Source organism: Megascapheus bottae, chromosome 16 (assembly GCF_031878675.1).
Source record: "Megascapheus bottae isolate mThoBot1 chromosome 16, mThoBot2.hap1, whole genome shotgun sequence".
NCBI classification, from domain to species: Eukaryota; Metazoa; Chordata; class Mammalia; order Rodentia; family Geomyidae; genus Megascapheus; species Megascapheus bottae.
In genome coordinates, this window is record NC_143524.1 from 28,755,026 (window position 1) to 28,781,279 (window position 26,254).

Genomic DNA, 26,254 nt, shown 5'->3' on the forward strand with positions numbered 1-26,254 from the left:
TCCTTATTAAGAAAGTTTTGACCTGTTCCAAGGAGGCCTACTGTATCTCCTATTCCTTTTTGTAAAGTTTTCAGTGTGTTGGCTTTTACTTTGGGGTCTTTGATCCATTTGGAGTTAATTCTACTACAGGGTGAAAAAGAGGGATCCAATTTTAGTTTTCTGCAGATGCTTAACCAGTTCTGCCAACACAACTTGTTGAAGAGGCTGTCTTTCTTCCATTCTATTTTTTTGGGTCCCTTGTTGAAGATTAGGTGGCCATAAGTCTGTGGTTTAATATCTGGGTCTTCAGTTCTATTTCATTGGTCTTCAGGCCTGTTCTTGTGTCAGTACCAAGCTCTTTTGATAATTATAGCTCTGTAATACAGTCTAAAGTTTGATATTGAAATTCCTCCTGTGCTATTCTTTCTGCTAAGAAGTATTTTTGCTATATGGGATCTTTTATTATTCGATATCAAATTTTGAATTGCCTCTTCTATTTCTTTAAAGAATGACATTGGGATATTGATGGGTATTGCATTGAATTTGTAGATATCCCTTGGCAATATTGCCATTTTCACGATGTTGATTCTTCCAATCCAGGAGCATGGCAGCTTTTTCCATTTCCTCAGTTCTGCTTTAATTTCCTTTTCCAGGGTTTTAAAGCTTTCGTCAAAAAGGTCCTTTACATTCTTAGTTGAGCTAATTCCTAGGTACTTTATTTTCTTTGAGGCTATTTCAAAAGGAATTCCTTTCCTGATTATTGCCTCATTGCTCTCACTGTTGGAGTAGAGGAAGGCAGTTGATTTTTGAGGATTAATTTTATACCCTGCTACCCTTCCAAAGTTTTGAATCAGCTCAAGGAGCTTTGGAGTGGAGTCTATAAGATTCTTTAAATATGGAATCATGTCATCTGCAAAGAGGGAAACTTTCATTTCCTCTTTTCCTATTTGGATCCCCTTTATGCTTGGCTAGGAATTCTAATATTATGTTAAAGAGGAGTGAAGAGGGCATCCTTGTCTCGTTCCTGATTTTAGAGGGAATGGCTTTAGCCTTCACCATTAATTATAATACTAGCTGTGGGTTTGTCATACACAGCCTTTATTATACTGAGGAATGTTCCATGGATTCCTAGTTTCTCCAGAGCTTTTAACATAAAGGGGTGTTGGATCTTGTCAAATGCCTTTTCTGCATCTATTGAGACAATCATGTGATTTTTGTCCTTGCTCCTGTTGATGTGTTGAATTATGTTAATTGATTTGCGTATGTTGAACCAGCTTTGCCTCCCTGTGATGAATCCTGTTTGATCAAAGTGCATAATTTTTTTGATGAGTTGTTGTAGACATAAACTCCTTGATTTCCATTTGAGTGGTTAGCTCAGTAGCTTTATTCTCTTTGGACATTTGCTGGAGTTTGGTCCCTTTTATGTTTGTGGAGTCTATGAATTCATCCATTTTTCTTTGAGAAACTTTTATTATGGCCTCCTTTATGGCTTCTGCTTTTTCACATATCACCTTGTTTATGGTTTCCTCTTGTTTAGCTATGGCTTCCTCCCTTATCTCTTTCTTTATATTTTCACACTTTTCATTAATGATGTTTATCAATTGCATTTTTATAGCACTTGGAAGACGCTCCTCTAGGTTTGCTAGTGACTGTTCCATTGTCTGTTTATATTGGGTGGGGGATGTTATTCCTTGATTTGACATTTTTCTTAAGTTTCTTGTTCTGTCCATTTGAAAATGGGAGCAAGATTAATACTAAACAAGATTATAATTTTTCATATATAACCAACCTAGGCCTCTCTAGCTGTCTGACACTAGATATTCACAATTTTTGATTGGTATTATCACTCTCTCTTTCTTTTTGTGCACTTACAGACCCGTCTAATACAACCACTGATAACTGATTTATGACCAAAACACTAAGCCTCTCAATCCAATCTCTATTGTATTTAAGTCCCTCTGGACCTAGAGTATAATTGAACACCTAGATATACAGTAGTGCTCAACAACCATCAAATGTTGATCCATGCATTATAAGAGTTGAAGGATGAACAGAGGAGTAGAGATAGAAAAATAGTATGAGAGACAACAGGGGAGATATGAAAAGAATAACGTAAGAGTGTAAGATTTTTATAGTAATGAAGGAAAGGTATAGTGTAAGAATAACTGACCTAAGTTGATAAGCAGGTAGCATATTTGAGTACAAAGTTTGGAAAGGATTAGATAAAACTTATGAAAGTAAGAAGGGTAATAAGAAGTATATATCGAGAAAAGAGGGAGATAGATATAGGAGATTTCAATGATGAAAAATTTTAAAAAGAAAGAAAGAAAAAAACAAGCAAAGTAAGACAAAAACAACAACAATAACAAAAAAATAAAAAACAAAAAACAGAAAAACAAAAAATAAAAACAAAAAAAGCAAAAACATCAAGAACAACAACAACAAAAAAAACAAAACAAAACAGAAAAAAAAGAAAAAGGTGGGGGAGATTCCTCACTATTGTGTGCTCTTACCTAAGAAATACTAGGGTTGAGAACAGGAGATGAAAAAGTAGGTGACTGTATCAATATAGATATCATTTGTATTCAGACTGTACCCAGAGCTGTCACTATGTTTCCAGGAACAACCACAGTGACAGTGGGATGCGGGAAAGGAAAGGAAAAAAGAAAAAAGAAAAGAATAACATTAAAAGAAAAGGTGTAGGTAAAATTGTAAAGAGAAAATAAGAACCCTTAAAAATGCGAATAAAAAAGGGGTAGAAGAAAAAAAGAGAAAAATACAAAGAAAAAGAACAACAAAAAAGGGTATTCTTCAGGGGTTTTTTTTTGAGGGGGGGTTCAGGGCAGGATAGGAAACTTGTGTCTCCACTAAATTCGCGATCTGAACACTTCAGAAAGTCTTTCTCTTGTGATTTGGCTTTGAGGTTTTTCAGATATGATTGCTTGTTTGGGAAAACGAAGCTGAAAGATCCACAGGCAGGTTTTGTTTACCAGGTTTGTGGCCTGGTGCAGGGAACGGACTTCAGCAGTGCTGGGGCCAGATTTCCGGCTAAGGAATCTCTGGGAAATCCTTTGCCCTATAGATTGATGGCGCTGTCAGCAACACCTCTCAGACTCCAATTGCTTTGGCCGGGTCTTTGCCAGCAGTCAAGATGGCACTGCTCTCAGCTTGTGGGGGAGGGGCTCCCTCTCATTGCCCTTCGGCAAGCAGAAGTGGAAACTTCTCCTCTGAGGTACTCACAAATTGCTGGATTCTCAGGTTCCATGAAGCTGGCAGGTTCGTGCACAGCCGGGTGTCGGCTCTGGGCTCCTGCAGGCTCTGTGTGGCTCTGTCTGCAGCCGGTGGGTCTGCGTCGCCATGAAGCATTGTCTGCTCCCAGTGGCTGGTGGGGCTCCACGCTGTCTTCTCGTGCTGATATTCTGCCTTTTTCCTCTCTGATTGAGATCTCTGTGGCGCTAAAGCTTGCTTAGGATCAATCTTTCTTAAAGAACTGTCTACTACACTGCCAGAACTTGTATCTTGGCGGGAGCCCACAACGACTCACGCTGAACCGCCGCTATCTTTCGCCGATCCCTTTTTCCCAGTTCTTAATGCACACAAAATGATTTCACAAGTCTAAGAAGTGGCTCAACATTTTAAAAATTGTTTGAATTTTAAAAGTATGTAACCTATTTTTAATTGTGTAATCAAGAGGTAGTCATTTAGTTTTCAAATATCCAAATCACTTACCAAATATAGACTTAATGGTCTAAAAACCATGGATTGAATTGATATTTAACCTGTAATTAATCTTTGGGTACTTTTAACGTGCTTACTAATAGGTGTACATACTCTTTATGATTGTTTGCTTTATATCCAATATTTGGCAATGCCAACTTCAATTTTTGTTAGTTTCCATTGCTTTTTTTTTTTTTTTTGCCAGTCCTGGGCTTGGGCTCAGGGCCTGAGCACTGTCCTTGGACTTTCTCAAGGTTTAGCACTCTACCACTTGAGCCTCAGCACCACTTCCAGCTTTTTTTCTATGTATGTGGTACTGAGGAATCGAACCCGGGTCTTTGTGAATGCTAGGCAAGCACTCTACCACTAGGCCAAACTCCCGGCCCATTTCCATTGCTTTGAAATAACAATATGTTGTAATTTGCCTTTTGTCACTTTCAATTACTGATTGAGGTTGTGTTCCTCAAATCACAGGTAACATTTATTTCCCTTTTCCAATAACCAGCTCCTCAAAGTTGTTTAGACAAGTATAAAATTCTTCCTACAAGCTAGCAGTTGCCTAGATGCTTTTATTTGGTACCTGTTCCTTGGAGGAGACTTCCAGGATTTACCAAGCAATTACTCCAAGATTTTTAAATCTGGGTTCTGTAGAAATCTGACATGCAGAATAGAGAGGATGTGATTCAGGAATCCACATATAAATCTTCCTTTTTTCTACTGAGACCAAAACCTTCTACCACTGCCCTGCTCCTCAGAAGATACACTGTACATCTCCCATACAAACCATTCAGAGGGATCTCAACAACAATCACAAAGATAAACCTCTTGTTTCCATATCCCATAGTTCATTTTCTTTAGTCTCATCCTGTAGGACCATATGTACATAGCTTTTGAGCTATTGTGACTCTATTCCTCTCCTTCTCTACATTGGTCTTCTCTTATTTCCCCCTTTTGACCTTCATCATACTTTTTTATCTCTGGTCCTTTGCTCCTTCTTGGATTTCCATAGTTCATGGATCTACAGTTGATTATTATTCAGTCAGAATATATATGTATTTTTTCAATTGTATTGTAGGTTCAGAGGGATTTGATTGATTTTTTGCCATAAAACTGTGTTCAGTGGTGACATTAGTTTTGTTTATGGAGTCTGTGCAGCTATGGTCCTTATCTTAAACTCATATCTTGTGTGGTATAAGTCTTGCTCCCATTTCCAAATGGGAAGAACAAGAAACTCAAGAAAAAAGGCAAATCAAGGAATCACATCTCCCACACAAAATAAACAGACAACAGAGTAGTCGATGGAAAACACAGTGGAGAGTCCTCTAAATAAGTTTTCAACATATCACCATCTCCCTTCATTCCTGCTTCTAAACTAAGTCAATCAAATACATACAACTCTTGGAAAAACTGGTTTTTAAAAGTCAACATCAAAGCAGACATCATTTTGGTAATCGTTGTAGATGTAATTTCCCGGCCCCTGTTCAAGTCCTGTGCTGAATTGATTCCTCATGATGCCATTCATCCTCTGGCTTGCTATAACATAATTAGTTCTGTAACTTGCCATGTGATCCTAGGGACTAGAGTTGAACTTGCTCTTGATTCATCTCATTTCTAATGCCTATGATCTGGTAGCCAACTACCCTAGATACAGAATCTGGTGTTCAGAACATCAACTTGAGTTAGGTGTCTGGCAGAAGAAAGCTGGGAAATGAAAAGATTTCAGGGCAAAGCACCTGCTGTTAGGCATGTTCTAATGATGTCCTTTCCACTTCTACTGAATTGCTATGCAGATCAGTGTGAGAGCAACAAATCAATATTTTGTCACCCATCAAGTGTCAGTGAGGCCACTTCAATAAGCTGTAGGGTTGTATACATAAATCCCTGAACATTTCATCAGCCACAGCCCTGGAAATCAGAAGGGATGATATTGGTATTGGGTCTTAAAAGAATACTGAAGGTGCTGAGTTTAACCTCCTTTGTCTTTGTGGCATTGGCCCAACATGCAATCAGTCTTAGAACAGGAGTGTAATGCTTTGCTCAGAAGAAGCCTGGGCAATTCAGCTGAGTGGGTGGGTTGATGGAAAGTGACTCTGGCATGGCTGGGTTCAAATGGAATTAAGGATTCATGAGAGCTGTGCAAAGGCAGGCGAGCATAGAGCCCCGGGTTGAATACTGAATGAGTCACAAGGGAGACCTGGCTAGGCTTCGAATCCCAAATAAGCAAGGAATTGCTATTTGATGATGTCTAACTATAAATATCATCACCTCAGAAAACTAGGTCCTCCTTTTGCAGAGTTAGGAGCGAGCAAAGAAAATTCCAGGAGAAAATGCGTATGTTTCCAACACATAACACTGTACATCAACTAAGTTGCAACTCTGAAGCTATGGGGGAAAAGAAATGTCCAGAAACCTATTTTTGTAAGCTGTTATATTTAAATTTTGAACCCTACTTAAACTCATGTGTACAATTTAAATAAAGCCAGTTTCTTCGGGAGGCTTAGCAGGCAATAGAATTCATACCATGTCCCTGGGTCCACTGTGGGTCTGGCTTTGGGACTGAGAATATGTCAATATCACATGCAATTTAAAAAATGACATTCTGTGTAACATTTATCTGTCATGTTTATCCATTTAAACTCTGACCCTCTCAAATAGCATTCTTTCAGCTATGGAGGGAAAGCAAGCAAACAAAACAGCAATTATAACCTTGCTAGAGTTTTCTTACTAACATTACAAGGACTATATCCAAAAATCCATGACTTTTAACATCTCTGTCTCTGCTGGATAGGCTGTAGAATCTCTCACTTCCAAGATGAATGAATTACAGATCTTACTCACGATCTTAGTAAGTCCTTACCGCTGTATCCTGTGGCTTGTCCAATTTTACAGGAGTAAATGGGCTTATTTCTGGCCGAACTGTTTTCTCAAACTAATATACCTGCTACTTAGGATTAAATACTGTATTGCATACATAAGGCTGCAGCAATACTTTATTTTCACCACTGCAGCTTTCAAAAGTAACGTGTCAGAAAAGGGAACTATGCAAGACCTAATTTCATGGAAATAAATTATTTATGTAGATCTGGATCAACATGACTGCAGTCAAGTTTAATGTTCAACATGCTGATTAAACCATAGCAGATCTGAGCTCAAGAGTACGTGACCAGAATCCCATTAACAAATACTGCAGTATCTGGCAAGGATGAGCCTGCTTCTTTTGATCTCTTCCAATTTCTGACTGTTCTCTCTGTAGTTATTTGTCAACTGAAGGAAAGGAGACGGTGCTGCTAGCTACTTTGTGTTCCTATCTAAGTAAATATCTACTGAAAATTACCAGTACCTTGTCGGACAAATTCAAATTAGGTATTATCAATTTGATGAATCACGGTAATATCACAAAACATTTATCATTTATTAAGGATGAGTCTTCAGCCATCTAGTGTTTTCCAGACCTAATAAATAGCAATGTAAATGGAAGCTAAGTTAACCAATTCAGTCTAACAATTCTCTTTTCCTTGAAACTAATTAACACCACAACTCTCATAAAATTTCCCTGTTGGTTCCTTATCTGCAATTTACATTATCTAAATACTGTCCATATTTAAACTTAAGGATATATATGTGCACATACATATATGTATATATCCTTAAGTATATCTAATATATAATTGTGCATATAGTTTTTTCTTTTCTCAAAAAATGTTAATTTGGAATGTGTGATACAACATGTATTGTTATTCTTACAATCTTTCATAATGTGTCTGGATAAATTTACATTTATCCCTTATAAAAACTTTACTAAGAATATCCTCATTTTAAAAAAGCATTAAAATGCTCTGGAATTTGTAGAAGCAAACAGTAGAAAACAGTGTTATAAAACAGTAGATGAAGCCGGGCACAGTGGCTCACACCTTTAATCTTAGCTACGCAGGATGCTGAGATTTGAGGATTAAGGTTCAAAGCTAGCCAGGACACTAAAGAACTTGAGACTCTTATCTCCAATTAATCACTAGAAAATGGAAAGTGGTGCTGTCGCTCAAGGGATAGCACATTAGCCTTGAGTTGAAGAGCTCAGGACCACAGTCAAGCCCCACAACCTCCAAAAAATAAAAAGTAGATGGAATTTCAGAAGAGCCTTAAAATCCCCAGAATTTAACAAAAGAAAGAGATAATAAAAAAGCATCTCTATTTTGGCAAGGTGTTTATAGGTTAAATCCTTGGGAGACCATTCACTCTCTGGCCTCAGTCCATCTTTCCAGCCCTTTATGTTTATTTCCTCCAGTTACCTACCTCCTAGACCTATTTTACTTGTTCCTAATGACTTAATGTTTACAATACTGTATAGCTCTGACATTTGTGCATATAGTTCTCTCTTCCTCTCTTCTGTTCTGTTTTCTACCTGTAAAGAATTACTCCTCCCTTGTGAATGCATTCTCAAGCAAACCCTCTATGCCCCTTTGCCCAATTCACAGCAATGGCAGCCACTCGGGACATCAGACTCATGCAGCCCACCATACACAAACTGGCATACGGTGAGTGAACAAAGAAATCAATCAGTCATTATTGAACCAAACTAAAAGATTTCTTTGGCATCTATGACCACTTTTTTTGAACCATAACTCCCATTTTAAATTGTTGTTACCCTAATTTCCCAGAAGACTCTGCTGTTCATTAGTGGTTCAAGAACCTTTGTTAGACACCAAGATCCTGTTGTCCTGCATTGGTATCTATTTTTGTAATCATGGCTGTCTGCAATGTATTTCTGCTCTTTCTGACATGCATATATAATCACAAAAGAGCTCAAGATAGAGTAAGTATTAGACTTAGTTTGATGCCTCATATTTTACTGATTTACATGTAAGGCTTGAGAAAATCATTATTTCTTTCAGAACTTCCTAATATTTTAGTACAAGCTTAAAAAGATGCCATGAATTGCTTGGTTTCTTTCAAGTTGAGCTAAAATAACTAGATAATAATGTTTTTTCATGTATTTTTATTGTAATTAATAGAATAGTTACATTATATTCACCAGATAGAAGGTGCATTATTTCACATACATTGATACCCTTTCTCATGTCTTGGTCCTCATTTCCCTCCCCTACCCCTGCCCCTCATCTTGTTTTCCTCCCTTCCCTATCCTACTTCAAATAACCAAATACACTTATAGACAATATATCAGATAAACAGGTGAAATACTATAGCAATATGAGATAACCAAGGGACAGAAATGTTTTTAAAGTAGTATTTACCATAGGAATAGATGCAGCTTTTTATATATTCATTCTATGAATATCAACTTATCTAATTTTTGCCAGTCATGGGGCTTGAACTCTGGGCCTGGGTGCTGTCCCTGAGCTCTTCAGCTCAAGGCTACCACCCTACACCTGGAGCCATACCCCCACTTCCCATTTTCTAGTGATTAATTGGAGATAAAGAGTCTCAAGTTCTTTAGTGTCCTGGCTGGCTTTGAACCTGATCCTCATATCTCAGCTTCTGAGTAGCTAGGATTACAGGTTTGAGCCACCACACCTAGCTCTAATTTTATTTTTTATTTTTATTACAGAATGTATTAACACTGATTTTATATCACATTTCAAATATCATGTTTATTAAATAAATATTCAAGAAGGGAATCTCTATATACAATCATTGGCACATAGGTTTTAGAACATAATTAAAATTAAGCTGAATGTTTGTATGTCATAGATACAAATCAGTATATGTAATAAAACATTAATGTTTTAGTTTTAAATTTTTATCGTAGGCATGGGAGTTTGGCCTATTGGTAGAATGCCTGCCTAGCATGTACAAAGACCCAGGTTCAATTTCTCAGTGCCACAATACATAGAAAAAGCTGCAAATGGTGCTATGGCTCAAGTGGTAGGGTTCTAACCTTGAGAAAGCCCAAGGACAGTGCTCAGGCCCTGAGTTCAAGCTCCATGACTGGCAAAAAAAAATTCTGTGCTTCCCCTTACCCTCCCCAAATCAGATAATCTTTTGCCCTTTAGTGAATGGTTCAGTTATGGTTTTATATACCATGGAATTTTATGCTTCCATCAGAAAGAATTTCATTATCCTATATGTAAGGAAATGGAAACTCTTGGACAAAATTTTATTATAGGAAGTAAGCTATCAAAGTTTGTATGGTTTTCCTCAGTTGTAATAATTACAATATGCCTAAAAAATCTACAAGAAAACGCAATTGATAGTAAAAGAGAAATCAATTAACACATGGATATGATAAACTAAACAGGACTCTAAATATTCCCACAGTGAGACCAAAGGAAGTTTTTCTTAGGAAAGGATTATAATGTCTCAATAACTATTTATTAAATGCTACTTTATGCCAATCATTTTCCTGTCTAATGTCTAGCAATAACTACAAAGGCCATCAGTGAAACTCATATTCTTAGTGGAGAAAATAGATAATGTATAACATTTGTGAATATCAAAAAATGCATGACTATTTAGTCCTACCTATGTGTGACCTATATACAAAATCAGGTAATGTTAAGGGCTGTGGACAGAGTAATTTTAATGCTGATTAATGTGGAACAAATTTCCATATTAATTAGGGATAAATTAGGAAGATTGAAGATGTATCATACACAGTACATTCAGTGATAAAGTGATATCCTTACTTATAAAGTGATAGTATGTTAAGAAGAAAGAGAGGGCCTGGAGTTTGGCCTAGTGTTCGAGTGCTTGCCTAGCATGCACAAAGGCCCAGGTTCAATTCCTCGGTACCACTTGCATAGAAAAAAAGCTGGAAATGGTTCTGTGGCTCAAGTGGTAGAGCTCTAGCCTTGAGAAAAGTCCAAGGACAGTTCTCAGGACCTGAGTCCCATGACTGGCAAAAAAAAAAGGAGAGAATGAATGAGGCAATACAGGGAGAGAGCCAGCAAGTACAAAGGGCCTGTAGTAAAACTGTGACTGGCTTTTTCAAATAAGAGAAAGAGCTTAACATGATGCCAAAGGATTTTGGAGTTAGATATCAGGTTAGAAATGGAGAGGCCAGGTTAGAAGAAGTTCATCATGAGAATCCTGTAGGCCATTATGTTTAGCCTTGACCAATGAGAAACTGTTGGAGCAATTTCAAGAAGAGAGATGAGTTCTGACTCGCCATTTTGGAGTGATCTTGGTCAGTTTGATTTGAACATAGAACCAAGATGGTCAGTGAAGCAGGTACATCATTAAATGGCAATTGCAGTAATTTAATATTAATCTGAAGGTGACTGGACTCTGGCAGAAAGAAGAAAGTTGATGAGAAGTTGTTAAAATGACTTATGTTTTGGACATCTGATTAATAACCATCTTCTCATAGACTGTGTACATATAGGATGCGATAAAGATGACTACTTTGCTGAACCTCTCCTCCACAGGAAGAAGGTTAGACCAGGGAGGCAGCAAGAACAGGTTTAAGAGCACTGTGATTTAGGAATTTGATCTAGGACAAGATCAGTTTGTCACATCTCTTCATCATTAGAGTTGATATGTCAAGTAAGGGAATTAGTAAAATCCTGAATTCAGGAACAAAGTCAAAGTTAGAGGTACACATTTCAGATTTATTAAAGATAGATAAATAGTGCAATTCCTTAGAAAGGCAAAGTTAAAGACCAACAAAATAACCACCAAAACGTTGGCACTTGAAAAGGGTGAAACGGGTGGGCAAATGAAAAGGAGTAGAAGGGGAGAATTCAAAGCAAATGTACCCTCTATTCTGGCGAATATAACTGTAACCCCCTATACATTACAACACAAAAAGAATTCAATGCATATCCTACAAAATTAAGAAAAGTGAGGGAATGGGTAGATAGGGGAAGGAGGAGTGAGGATGTAGAAAGTGGTGAGATTGTTCTTGGTACATTGTATTTGTAAACTGCTTTGTACAACTACTTGAAGATAATAAAGTGGGCTGTGGCTCAAGGGGTAGGGTGGTAACCTTGAGGTAAAGAGCTCAGGGATAATGTCCAGGCTCAGAATTCAAGCCCCATGATCCATACACAAAAAAGATAATAATTTAAAATAATTTAAACTGTAACTGTAAAACTACTTAAAGGTAACTTTTAGAAAAGAAAATTGAAGGTGGGTCCTGATGGCCTATGACTGTAATCCTATTTACTCAGGAAGCTGAGATCTGAGGATTGTGATTTGAATCCAGCTTGAGCAGGAAAGCTCATGGACTCACATTTCTGAAAAATTACAAAAAAAAATGTCAAAAGTGGAACTGTGGCTCAAGTGGTAGAGTGCTAGCCTTGAGCAAAAGAGGTTAAGGACAGTGCCCTTGCTGTGGATTCAACCATCATGACTCACAAAACAAAAAAGAACATGAGGCCAGGAGTTTGGCCTAGTGGTAAGAGTGCTTGCCTAGCATGCACAAAGACCCAAGTTCAATTCCTTGGTACCACATACATGGAAAAAGCTGGAAGTGGTGCTGTGGCTCAAGTGGCAGAATGCTAGCCTTGAGAAATGCCCAAGGACAGTGCTCAGGCCCTGAGTTCAAGCCCCATCACTAGCAAAAAAAAAAGAAAATGAAAATGGATAAAATCACCAGGGAATGGGTAGAAACAAAGAAGATCTGATTCCTGGGACAGTGAGAGTAAGAGATGAAGAAGATGAAAAGAAAACAATCAGAGAGACTGAGGAGTGATCTGTGTATGATACAGCAAGAGATAATAAGTCCCAAGAGTTAAGTGACAATATTTTAGGAAAGAGTATAAGACACTGTGCAATGTGCCTAAGAACTTCAATGTGGTAGCTCTAGGGTTAGCTGTAGATTCAGGTGAATTCCTGGGAATCTGTTTCTCCCCGTGGTCTTTGTAGATTTCCTGACAACCAAAGTCTTTCATATTCTCAATGTCAATGAAGCCTGATCAGACACATCAGAGCTGAGCCAGCTATGAATAGCCAGTGAAGAGTTTCTGAATCCTCTTACATTCCAGGACACACACACACACACCATGAAAACTTGGCTTTTGTCATTCTCCTGGTAAAGAATGACATTCTCCTTTCTGCTCTTAAAAGTAAACGTGCCTAGAGAGGGAGCTCAATGGTAGAACAATAATTGTCTTGAATGTTGAAAGCATGATATGGGTCCTTCCCTACTGGAAAAAAATATATGCATATGGGTGGACCTTATAGAAAATAAAATTGATCATTGTATTATTATTACTTTGGGGACTTATAGCCTATTATGTAACCATACATATAGATGCCTAATTATATTCACTATTTGTATCATCCTCTGAGGTTAGCATTTATATCACACTAATTGTCCAATGAGTGTGTGTAGCTTATCTTAGGCCACTCAGAGAGTTACAAGCAGATACTCTTTTTAAAAAATCACAAGTCTGCTTCCAGGGATCTCAGCCAAGAAATAGGAATAGAAATGTTCAGAGGTTAATCTTGCTAAATGCCCTGTTCTTTGGATTCTACCTGTACTTTCAGCTCTGTTACCAACTGTTCCTTTTTGTGAGTCCAGTAGGGTTTCGCTGTCTGTAACCAACCTCAGAATTTTCCTGGTGCTTGAAATACAGGCAATAGCTTGTCTGTCATGTCCTTCTTGGACCACTGGAGGAAAAAAGATCTCTCCTTTAGACTCACCAACAAGTGGCCAAGAGCCGTTTGGGAGATAGACTCCATTCTTCCAGGTATGCAAGACAGCTCCAAATCAGGTTCCTAGCTAGCATTTGGGAATCCCATCACCAGCCACTGGGTTTGTGCTTTTTTTTCCAGTCATGGGGCTTAAACTCAGGGCCTGAGCACTGCCCTTGGACTTTTCTCAAAGCTAGTGCTCTACCACTTGAGCCACAGCACCACGTCCAGATTTTTTTCTATGTATGTGGTACCGAGGAATCGAACTCGGGACTTTGTTCATGCTAGGCAAGCACTCTACCACTAGGCAAAACTCCCAGCCCTGGGTTTGTACTTTTTAAAATCACATTCTAACCTCCAGTGAACAGCCAATAATTGGACCTCTATAATCAAGTAACATTTTAGTAAGAACAATAGTATCCTTTTACAGTGATAAGTGGCTGAAATGGCTGTTAAATTGCAGACGATAAAGCAGAAATGTCCAAGACTTTTACTAGTGAGGGAAATGCATCCTTCAAACTCTTCAGTAGCTAGAACATAAAATCTCCATACTATTAAAAAAACAATTGATAGAAAGTCCCTTCAAACAAACATTTACAACACATCCATATAACTTTAGCTGATCATTTTTTACACTGCACACTGAAAAAAATGTTCTTGGAAAGTATTACTTCATGGATAATACAAAAACATTAAATTATGTTTAATGGCTATCAGAATCCTTTAGGGCTATGTTAATCATTCATCTTGTCTTTCTATTCCTGATGACAACCTTGATCAGAACAGATAAGCCTTTGCAGTGTTCAGAAGACAAAGAACAGCTGCTGCATCCTCAGGTTTGGTCTGGAGTTGAATTTCCTAACACTGTCACAACCTGTGCTGAGTCACCCACAGCCTAATCTAGCTTTATCTGCCCCTGCATACCTGATGGAGTCCCACTGAGGTTAGATGTGTTATCCAGCTGTGGTGTGTGTGTTGGGGGGTTGCTTGTGTGTGTATATCCATGAAAAATGATCAGTCACCATGGGAAACAAGGCTTAGTGTCTTCACTTCACTAACAGGTCAACTTAAAAGAGTTGCTTGATTCCATTTTAACTGGGAATCTGACTTCCTTTTCTCAGGGAAATAAGATACACTCCACATTCTCATTCTGGCACCACCCCAGGAAAAATTTTCACCCTGTGCATTGGGACTCCCATGTGATCAAATAGAATAGATGAACTCAGAATACGTGATGCATATTTACGAACAGTAAATATACACAGGCTATTTCTTTACTCTCAATATCTATATATTGTGGTCCATGTAGCAAATTTACCATTTGGTTTTATAAACTCATAACATAGAACTAGTTCTGACTTGAGAAATGATCTCAAAGCGGGTTAAAGCATTATTGTAACCTGGTTTGTCTAGCTTTGCCTTTTAGATTTATGAGATTCCAGTGATAAAAGAATGTACTCATGTCTCAAAACAACCTCCCCCGTTGGCTGAGAGTTTGGCCTAGTGGTAGAGTGCTTCCCTAGCATGCACAAAGCCCTGGGTTCGATTCCTCGGTACCACATACACAGAAAAAGTCAAAAGTGGTGCTGTGGCTGAAGTGGTAGGCCTCTAGCCTTGAGGAAAATTGAGGAATGCCCAAGGACAATGCTCAGGCTCTGAGTTCAAGCCCCAGGACTGACCAAAAAAAAAAAAAAACCAACAAACAAACTCACCTCCCCCACTACTAAGAGTGAAGGAGCAATAACAACACCAAATAGTTTCAGTAATAATTATATTAACTATCATCTATTGCTCCATAAGAAATAGGAACCAAACTTAAAGCAACCAACTTAATTATCACACTGTTTTTGGAGGTTAGGAGTCCACAGAAGACAGGTAGCCAGCCCCTGGGTCTCTAGGAGATTCGGTCAACGGGATGAACCGGTTAATTACCTGAAGTCTGGAGGATCTGCTTCCAGCTTCACTTACTCACCTGATTTTTAGTGGGAGGATTCATTCCTCACTGGCTATTCACTTGCAAGCCTTGGTTCTTCCACAGATAGGTGTCTTACTCTGTTGTGTTGTAGTATCATGCAACTGTATTCTCCTTGAGCAGATGATTTCTAAAGAATAAACAAGACAAGAGCATAGTAAAGAGAGAACACATAACTATAGTCTGTGCAATTAATTCTCTGGAAGCAAACCCAACATTGGAGTTGTGTGTCAAAGGAAGGGATTTGAGAGTCACCTCTCGAAGAAAGGTGTGCTGTAGCCATATCTAAATGCCCTTCCTCCAGGCTCACTGTACATGTGTGATATGAAGTGTTTCTCCTTAGTTTGCGTTATGACTAATTGATGTTAGAAAGTGTCACATCTCCCATTTGACAGAGAAGGAAACTGAGTTCAGAACATTGAAGATATTTACAGAGGCACGTGGCTAAACTGGTATTCCAAACCAGCCAGTCTGAACCTAGAAACAAAATATTTTGTGTCATCAAAAAGATTTTTAGTCAGATTTTTCCAATTTTATTTGAATTTCGTAAGCTCTAGTTAGAATATCTGCCAATAGTTTAGCAAATAGAATTCTGCAATAAACAAGCTATTACATTTTTGATAAAGAATTTCCTGCTTATGAATTACGTTCAACTGTTACATGTAATTGTAACAGTTTCTGTTACAATTTTCTGTGCAAGTTATACTTTATTATCCACTAACAAATCCAATAAAACTAGGTTATAAAATATGAGAAATAGTGAAGAAATATTCATAGACTAAGAAACAGATAACTCATTATGTGTTGTCGAAAATTCCAAAATACTTTATTGTGAATTTATCTCAATATCATTTCATTTTATTTTCATGCCTTCCGCTTTCTTTCTAATTATCTCACAAATGGGTGGAGCGCCACTGACAAAGAATTTATATCACACTGAAAAATAACTTATACTGTCATTTAAGAATTTCCTTTCTGGTAATTATGCCTACATTTCAGTTACTTGTGGATAAAAATTTGCTGCTGGTGAGAAAATAAGACAGAAGAAGTAAAAGTTCCAGATCAAGTCTTTATTAATGAGCAAAAAGGGAAAAATGATGCAGAGAAGGTAATAAGACAGATAGATAGGAGGGTAGAGGAAGAGAGAGAGAAAAAGAGAAAGAGAGAACAAAGGAAGGGAAAAAGGAATGGAGAGAGTTAGAAGAAAGAAACATGAGAAGGGGTATTGAGGTTCGAGAAGTAATGAACCCATTACCTGATGAATGTAACTGTAACCCCGTTATACATTATCCGAACAATAAGATACAATGAAAAATACATGAAAGAAGCTGAAGGAATATCTATTGTTCATGTAATGAGATTTAATCACCAATCTAAGAAAAGTTGGGCCTTTGGTAGGTAGTTAATTTGTAAGTCTAGGGCCCTCAAGGATAGGAATAAAGTCCTTGAGAAATATATTCTTTTCTGCCCCTCTGTCTAGGTAGGGAAGACACAGCAATAATCCTTTCTGGCTATACAGCCATGGATGTTGTTTTTGAAAGGAGAAGGAAGGGAGGCATACCTAACACTGAACATCTTGATCTTGGGCATTCTCAACATTGAGATAAATGAGAAATAAATTCAAGCATATAGAAAGTATTGATGTCAAGTACTTTGTGGCAGCATTAATGACAAGACTAACACAGGAGAAGGAGGAAAAGAGGGAAATGAATGACGTATGCAGCCTGTTCTGCCATGTCTGAGAGAACAGTGGTCTCAATTCTGTGCAGTAGCTTGCACAGGTTGCTGGTTAGCTGTCTAGAACTGGTGTGTGGCATCTACTATGTAATTCTATTAAGAGTGCTGCCAGCTCAGCCTGTGCAAAGCTCAGGGAGCTCTTTAGAGCTGAAAGGAAGAATTAGAAGAAGACACCCAGAGCCCTTCCCATCCAAACATGCTTTGCTACTGTAGACAGTAGGGCATTTTTGCTAATGTTTTGATTCACAACTTTCTTATTCAAAAAAATACTAAGTTTGATCTCAGTGGCTTATATGGTAGCAAAAGATAATATATTGTTTCATCAAAAGTATGATGGGGGCTAAAGGAGACAAAATTTATTTATCTGGGAGAGTATCATGGTGAGCTGCAATGGTCAATTTTTTGAATTTGGAGGATTCATTATTCCAACAAACACTCCACAATCGAGGAAGAGTATATGGGTTAAATGATATACAAATCTGAGGCCATGGGTAATGTAGTCTTAAGAACACTTAATCAAAGACACCTCTATATTCACACTGATATCTGAACAATAATTTTTTAATTAAGTGAAGTAGTGACAAACAGATACTTCAGCATCACATTTAAAATAGGTATGTTTGAGCAGTATGAATCAATGACTATATCAATGAAGCCACATCAAATTGGAAAAAGTTGTTCACCTTGTACTTCACAAGGGCATGGTCTTCAAGGAATTCTATCCATAGGTAAGAATGGCCAAGTGATTTATATCCAATGAGTGTGATTAAGCCCGATTCATTTTTCGCAGGTGTAGTGATCCTTATTGTCTAGATTAAAGATGCAAGAGGATACACTGAATATATCCTTTATATCCTTTGCACAATGAAGAAAACACCTTGCTTGCAAAGAAATTGCCAGCCTCAGGTTAGATCTTTTTTGGGCAGAACATTCATCCTGGGGAGAAAAACAGCCAAAATACAAATCAGAATTTTAAACTGTCTAGATTTCCTATTGTACATATCCTGTTACAAATTTTCATTTTGATATATATTTTCATCTTTTTAAATTTATTTTTAATTGAAGAGTTTATTAGTTAAACCCAAGGGCTCACTTCATAAACAAATAATTCCCAAAGTATTTCACTAAGGAACTAATTGTAATATCAGTTCCTATAAAAAGGGAACACTCTAGATTTACAACATGAAGGTTTAATTTTTTCCTTCCAAGTCAAATCACTTTTTTTTTTTGCCAGTCCTGGGCTTGAGCTCAGGGCCTGAGCACTGTCCTTGGACTTTCTCAAGGCAGAGCTCTACCACTTGAGCCTCAGCACCACTTCTGGCTTTTTTCTATGTATGTGGTACTAAGGTTCGAACCCGGGTCTTCATGCATGCTAGGCAAGCACTTTAACCACTAGGCCAAACTCCCGGCCCTCAAATCACTTTTTAGCTAAATACTTTTGACTGGGAACATAAACTCTAGTTCTCAGTTACCTCATCTTTTAAATTCAGAAGTTACTAGGTTTCCTAATGGTACTGAGCAGATAATTAAGGGGTACAAAAGGAAAAGAAAACACTTTGAAGGTGTCTTGCTGCAGATTGATATGGAAATTTGAAGGTCTTCAAAATGTAGCTTAATTCAACTGAGGAATAAGAGACTTTTACCTTGGAACCAGAGCAAGGGAAGAGAAAATGCCATTATTTCAACAGTATTTGACAGCACAGCACGAAGAGAAAAGGGATATTGTGGCTTTTTCCACTCATAAATCCATTAATTTTTGATGATGCACTCAAGCTTGGAGAGATTTTTACACATAAGAGGGGTTTTTCATTATGTAGTCTAGGAGCTAAATTATTTGGAAATCAATAAATCGTCAAACAATCAGTATTTCATATGGATGCAATGCCACTGCCGTATTTATTCTTTTATTAAAAAAAAATAAGACTGAACCTACCACAACTGTCTTCTTATAAATGCTTTTCTTTCAAAACTGAAACAAAAGATGGGCTGCTGCTAAGAGCTTCGAGGTCTAAAATAGCTATGTGCTGCTTATTAGGATTCTTTTCTTCAGAATAGGAGTTCTGCATGCCTGTAGGAAAAGCCTGTGTTCTCTCAGCGATAGGAATTGATTAATGTCTCAGGATGTGATGTATATTTAAGTCAGAATCGTGACCTATTAGCAAAAATTCACACATCATGACAATGAGCAGTGCTGTATTAAGCTACATTTTGCATCTCAAAACATTTAGAAATCTGCCGATATTCCAACAATGTCATATAAACACTAAACAAATCACGTGTGTATGAAGGGAAGGAAAAGCAGAAAGCTATGAATTTATTATACCCTCAGGCTTTACTCTGATGAATTAAATATCACACTGGCCACTGAATTCCATATTGGTCAATTGGTCAGAATGAGCAGTAGATAGATTGACCTTCTTTTACTGGTGCCAAGTCATCAGCTCACTCCAACACTATAAATCGTGTCCCTACTTTTGGAAGAAAATTGTGCCATGCTAGAGATGAGCTGCTTGTTTTTATAAGACTGCTTGCAGTTATAGGATTCCACTAGAAAGCAATGAGCTTTTATTGTACAAATGGAAGAGAACAAAGAGATGGTTAGCAGGGAAGTGAAATAGTGAAGGCATTATCTTATTGATGTTTTCAGCACCTAGCGTATTTCTCATTTTTGATGAGCACAGTAGATTTCACATTAATTGCAAGTGCAAAATATAACAGATGTCAAATTGCTTAGGACTACATATAAAATGATATTTCTAGCGGATGAGACCTTTCCTAGCTCATCTGTAGAAATGTGATAGGAACTAGGAAGTGGATAGAAGCCCTCACTACCAAACTGTGGCTAACAGATTGGCCCAGAATCTCTGCCTGTATCTGGGTTTCAAGAGGATTTAGTCTCAGGCAAGGATTTTTTTTTCTCTCTCCTAATCTGAAGGTACAAATCTAGCTTCCAATGGTAAGTAGTCTCTGTGCAGTGTCTGGCAGCAAGAGAGGCTTTCTATGAACCAGTGCTCAGAAAATGTCTCACTGCCACTATATGCCCCATCTGATAAAAGTTTGGCTTCTAAAAGAAGGTGCTTTTATTTCATATTACGTATGTTTTACTGCAACTTAAAACAAAAGAAAGAAAGGTGGGTCCTCCTTTCCCTTCCCAGAAAAGGAAACACACTAACACCACTAACTGAATCAGAAAATCTAATTGTGCTGATGCTTTCAGAGCTGGGAAAGCTCTTCGGAGACATCCACAGAAGAGTTTTCAGAGATGCAGTTCTCCAAGTTATTTAGCACTTTTCTAATCGAATGTTTTCACATTAGTTCTGCTCATTACTATCCTATTTTATTTACCTCTGGGTGCTCCCAGTCTCCTTTGTAGTTTGCCAGGGTCATATACCTTCTTCTGGCTAATGGGAATCAGTTTTGCATATTTGCATCATATTTGCATCGGAACATTTAATGACTGGATTCATTCCCTTCTAAAACACCCGCTATTTCTTTTCTACACAATGAACCTCAGTCATCATATTAGGGTCTATTTTATCCGATGGTATCCCCAAGCAGCTTTGAAACAGTTGCTCTCCCCAGCTAGAGGCAATTATACACATACAATGGAGTGTGGGTACATATGTGTTTGTGTGTGTGAAGGAGAGAGAGAAGGGGAGGGAGAGAAGGGAGGAGGGAGGGAGGGATGAAGGAAGGAAAGAAAAAGAAGAGAGAGAGATTTTCTCTTTGTAAGCCAATGCAATGTGGATGCATGTAATTTTAATTGGAGAATGTCTATCCTGATCTGTCCTGACTTATATGATGGACAGTAAGGGTTAAGTTTGAAGAATGCTGCTGTTCACAGATTTGCTTGTCAAAAGGCATTTCCCAGGTTTTAATATTCAGACAAGGAGTACTTTGGGGAAGCATTTCTCACATCTCTGATCACAGGAGCTTTTATTCAACTGAAGAATACTTAGCCGGATGTGAAAGATTACTGCTTTCTACAGAATGATTTCAGAAATCGTGTTGTTGCAATCTTTCCAGTTTATAAACTAGATTAAACTCTGTGGGAGGAAGGACTTCTTCAAAGTCCTACTCAATAATGTAAGCAGGTAGTAGCAGATCTGGGGAGTGGTTGTCCCTTGGCCATGCCACAGACCTAGCAAAATATATGCTACTCTAATCAAGGTTCTTGTACAAGTCATTCAAGAGACAGTCTGGTGGAGGAGCCCGTATCATACCCTGTGAAAAACAATAAAAATAAAATAAAATTGCTTTTAGACCACAGAAATATAAAAATTTTTCAAGCAAGATAAACATGGAGGGACTTGGCTTTTTTTTTTAGAAGGTAAAAGAAAACTCTCTCAGCTGGATCGAGCTTTATTGCTCTCTGAAAAGGATGAAAAGTCTTGCTAAAAACCTGCCAGTAAAAACCTCAAAGACATTCTGAGTTTCTTTTCCTTGGGAAATACTTTTGGGGGGGAAATGATTTAAGTCCCAATTGAGAGGAAAAAGATCTTGTTCAGAAAGCTTTTTTTTGTGCTGTTGAGAACACCTTTGGGATAATTTGTTTTGACTAGTATAGGATGATCCAGCAGAATTTTCTTTGCTGAAAAAATTTAGTAGAATAATGGTTCTGAAGTGGTTGGAGAAAAAAATTCCACTGTGAATCTTTGGATTTAATCATAATATCTAAGAAAAGGCAAAAAATCTCATTTTTATTTTTAAAGTAAACAGCTGCATGTATATATATAGCCAGAAAATTATTGCTTAAGAATAGTTCCCAGAGCCTTTGTATTCCTCTCTTTCAGATCTTATCTACCCAATAAAAGATTGTGAACTACCCGGTTTTCATGTATTGAAAAATCACAGTGCACAATACGAATGTGCTAGTAAAAGAACATTATTTTTTTAAGTTAATTACGTATGTGTGACACTTTATAATATAAATTGAAGGAAGATCCTTAATAATGTTCTGCCTTTTAAAAAATATGGTTCCCCAAATGCAGGCTTTCTCTGGCTTTTTGAAATTACGCAAACTGCATTGAGATTGTCACCCAAGTGCAATGAGCTTTTTAGTTAAAAAGTAATGAAGTGTGATTACAGCCTAAATAATTTAAACAATTTGGTTTTAGGCTTGAAAACTGGCATATGAATAATTTTGTGCCATACACCAGAGAGTACTTGCGTGGTGAGTGTGAATTCTAAGTAGTGCCTCGAGGGTTCCACATATAATGGCTATGAAAGGCAAACCTCTTTGTTTTGTTTTGTTTTGTCTTGTTTTTGTTTCTTTCTTTGCCAGTCCTGGAGCTTGAAGTCGAAGCTTGGGATTTTTCAAGGCCAGGGCCCTACCACTTGAGCCCCAGCACCTCTTCCAGCTTTTTCTATGTAGGTGGTGTCAGGGAATCAAATTTGGGTCTTTGTGCATGCTAGGCAAGCACTCTACCACTGGGCCAAACTCCTGGCCCCAAGCCTCTTGGTTTTAAGCTAAGATCCTCTACCAAAAAAGGAGAAAAAGTCTGATGCTGCATTGCTTCCTTTTTAGAAAACAGGGAGTAGCATATGCTCTGCTCATCTGCTACAGAAGGCAGCCAGCTCAACCCACCAAACCACACTCTGCCTCAGCAAACCACAGATCACTGTAGTATGAGGGAAGAGATCAGCAGCCCTTGCGATGATAGTGAACTTGCTGGACTATATCTGCTATATAACATAGCTTCCCTCCAGTGGAATTGAGAAGGCAGCAGTGGACCTGAACCTGGAAACTTGCAGACCCTCCCTCCTTTGGGAGTCATTAAGTTGCCCATAATATCATACCTACACTCTGCAAATGATTCCATGACCAATGGCACCAATTATGTAATGACAAAGCATCATCGTCTCCATCCCACATAAAAATGGAATGAAGAAAATATTGGTCGAATTGGGTCTGATTCCTTGGCTTCTTGGTGCCTCAGCCAGGTTTCAACACAGGCAGATACTGAAGTTCATCCTGATTTCTTCTTTCCTTGTGACCTCATTCTTTCATTTTCTCCTTGCTTTGCACTTGATAAATGTACTTTCTTGGGAACATGGCTCCAATTTAATGGCTTATTCTTTACAGAAAAGTGGTTTATAAGGAGCTAATGAGGGCCACAAACTGTGCTATCTTTATCTATTGTTGATTAATAGGCAGAAAACACAGGCTGACCTGCTATCCAAGCAGAGCACTAGAGATTGACTAGGTTCGTTGACTTTAATTCCAACCTTTGGGAACGTGAATTCCAGTATGCAGACCACTGTGCTGATTATTGGCCCAGATACAGACACCAAAAAGATCCAAATGTTAAGTTAATATAGAGCTCACAGTTTGGTGAAGGAAACAAACATTTTAACAAATGTCTGTGGCACAAAACGAACAAGACAAGTAAGAGAAACATACAGGAAATAGAGTGAATACAAAATAGTGATCAGGAAGACGGAGAGCTGATGAGGATATAGAGTCCCAGTAGCAGCTTCACACTTGCCCTCCAATCCCTGTCTCCTTTGTAGGAATACAGTTGTTAGACCTCTTTGGGTTTTACCTTTCCTCCTACTGTTTCTTAGGTCCCAGAGTCCTTTCTGAAGTCTGATTTATTTGCCCAGCATTCAACCCAGCAGTGTTTCAACAGAGCATTATAAATTCCTAAGAAAGAAGATGCCAAGGGATTAAGGAGTTTGACAGGTGGCTTCATGCATAGTTCCCAATGACATACGTTTACATGTAACCATGTCCTTGTATAGCCCCCTCTTTCTGTCCTCACACTGTCTCACATATCCCTTTCTAGTGACAGGAATACTGCAGACCCAATATGATACTCCCAATCTTTGACTTTCACAAGTCTATGGCTTCTCTCTTGAAACAATTCTCTCTTACTTTGTCCCATATGGTCCCATATGGCAAATAGGCCAAGGGATATGGTAGTGGCAACAACTTAATAAGAATATGGACTCTGGACTACAAGGAACCCCAAGAGATTCCAGAAGTAAGAATAGATTTTGTACCTATCTGGTCAACTCAAACTTAGAAAATTAAATCAAAGCAATTTCCTCAAGCCTGTGAATGTTCTATATGCAGATATCTACACTCCTACACTAATTTTCTAGCCCAGAAAATTCCACAGTAATTTATATGTAACTGAATATTTTCAAGTACTTCAAACAAAAATGCCTCAGAGCACTATCTCCGATGAGATAGGTCTGTATTTCATCTTTCAAACACTGTTAAGGCAGGTCTCTTGGACAGGTAGTACAATTGATTTCCAATTTGGGGGATGGTCCAGGCTTGAATCAGCTCAGTAAGTGCTAAAGAAGATAAGTAAAAGAGACCAAGGAGTTTCCTAACTCTTCAGATTTAATCAAGGAAGTGTTACATCCTCCATTGTTAAGAATATTTACGAATGAGCAACACACACTTTTCCTTTCTCTTTTAAGATTATGTTCTTTCAACATACCCTGAAAAAGAAAAGTAACTGTTGAGAAATAGCATGTACCACTGTCAGAAATGGGAGATTGTCTCAGCAAAAGAGCTGTTGGTATTACTAAGGGTTCTCCTGTTGAACTTCTGTAGATCACGAAGTTTCTCTGTGTGTGGATAACCAAAGAGAGCTTTACCAAAGAGGACCTAGCTTCTGTAACAAAGGTATAGCCGTTAGGAGAGATGTCTAACTTATAACAGTGACGAAGAGGGTAACTTGAGAGCTCTTCTCGTTTCCAGCATACCTCAACAATGATTCTGTTGTTGAAAATTAAACCATTATTTCAACAATGTATTTTCATTACTAGAATAAGGCAGGAATGATCTGGGTAAGAGAGAGGATATTTGGTACACTTATGTACACATTAGAGTCTGTGCCATTTTCTTTTGTACAAATAATTTCTGAGGAATATTGCCTGGAAGCTGCTTTGTGGCTGTAGCAATAGAAAACACAAGTAAAGATATAAGTCATAAGAATAGCGTGTGTCATGAAGCACAACTCAAAGTATGTGATGGCAAATGGTGGATTAAATTGGCAGTAGACAGAAAGATCAGAGTTTAAGTTAAAAATGAAGACATTAAATGTCTAACATGTATGTGTTTAGTGGGGGGAGCTATAGGGTAATTCAATTCACCTGAAGAATTTAGAGGAATGGGAGTTAGTATTCTTCAAGCAGTGTTTTGTCACTTTATCTTCAAATCTGCAATGTTTGCCTAATAAATGATCTCCACCAGAGAAGATAGTGATTTTGTTAGTTCTCGAGGGATATGTTAATAAAAGCCAGACTTGCTAAAGATAAGGTGCTCTCAAGACACGTATATGCAAAAACATTTAAACCATACATCATAGATCTGGAGAAGAAATACCTGGTTTTCAACAGACATCTTGGGAGAAATTACAAATGTTCAAGAGATACATGAAGAGATGTACTGTGGGGTAATTCAAATTAATCAATAATGATCTATAGCTACCCACTCACAGGAGTATCCAAAATTGAAAGGACCATCATAAATAATGATTAAAACATGGAGCAATTAGAATTCAAATACAGGTTAATGGAAATAACGAATGTTTCATTTACTTCAAAAAAAAGAGGTGTGATGGTTTCTCATGATATTAAATCTGTATTTATTTCCTGACATAGAAATTCCTCTCAAAGATAATTACTCAAGATAAGTGGAAATATCATTCATAAATAACTTTCTATAAATCATCTTTAGAGGTTTGATTAATAATTTGACAAATCTAGACAGAACCAAAAATTTAGAAAGCATATGATTTGTTTTAAGGAATCATCTCACATGATTGTGGGAACTCATAAGGGTGACATCTGAGGTGTAGGTCAGCAGACTGGAAGCTCAGGAAGGACTGACCTTCTTGAGAAACCTCAAATATCTTGAGATACTGCCTCTTTAGAAACCTCACTTTTGTATCTCAGATTTCTGACTCAAAGAGGTCCTACAACACTAAAAAAAAAACCTGGCTTGTTTAAAGTAGCTTTAGCATTGCTATAAACTACTACCTACACAGAAATCTCTACAATAGTGTTTGATTAAATGACTATGCAACCTAATCAAGTTGATGCACAAAACTAGCCATAAAAATCTGTAACTCTCTGAATTTATTTTAATGAAATTCTGGCAAAGATAAAACTTGTCTACATGAGTATAAAATTTAAAACAAAAACAGGAGCGAGTGAAGGAAGGAATGACATGTCCAAAAAGACATGTACTCATTACTTGAATTAAAATAATTGTAAGCTCTCTGTATATTACTT

General features: G+C 37.7%; 1 long non-coding RNA gene across 1 annotated transcript in view; it reads right to left on the minus strand.

Annotated features, from left to right (window-relative positions):
* The window catches only part of LOC150053062 (uncharacterized), a 47,268-nt gene that overhangs the window by 16,690 nt on the left and 4,324 nt on the right, over positions 1 to 26,254 (minus strand). The window contains exons 2-3 of the long non-coding RNA XR_016538149.1: positions 17,683 to 17,935; positions 15,263 to 15,392 (exon numbers count right to left, since the gene is read on the minus strand). This is a non-coding gene — a long non-coding RNA (uncharacterized LOC150053062). The remainder of the gene's footprint in view (positions 1 to 15,262; positions 15,393 to 17,682; positions 17,936 to 26,254) is intronic.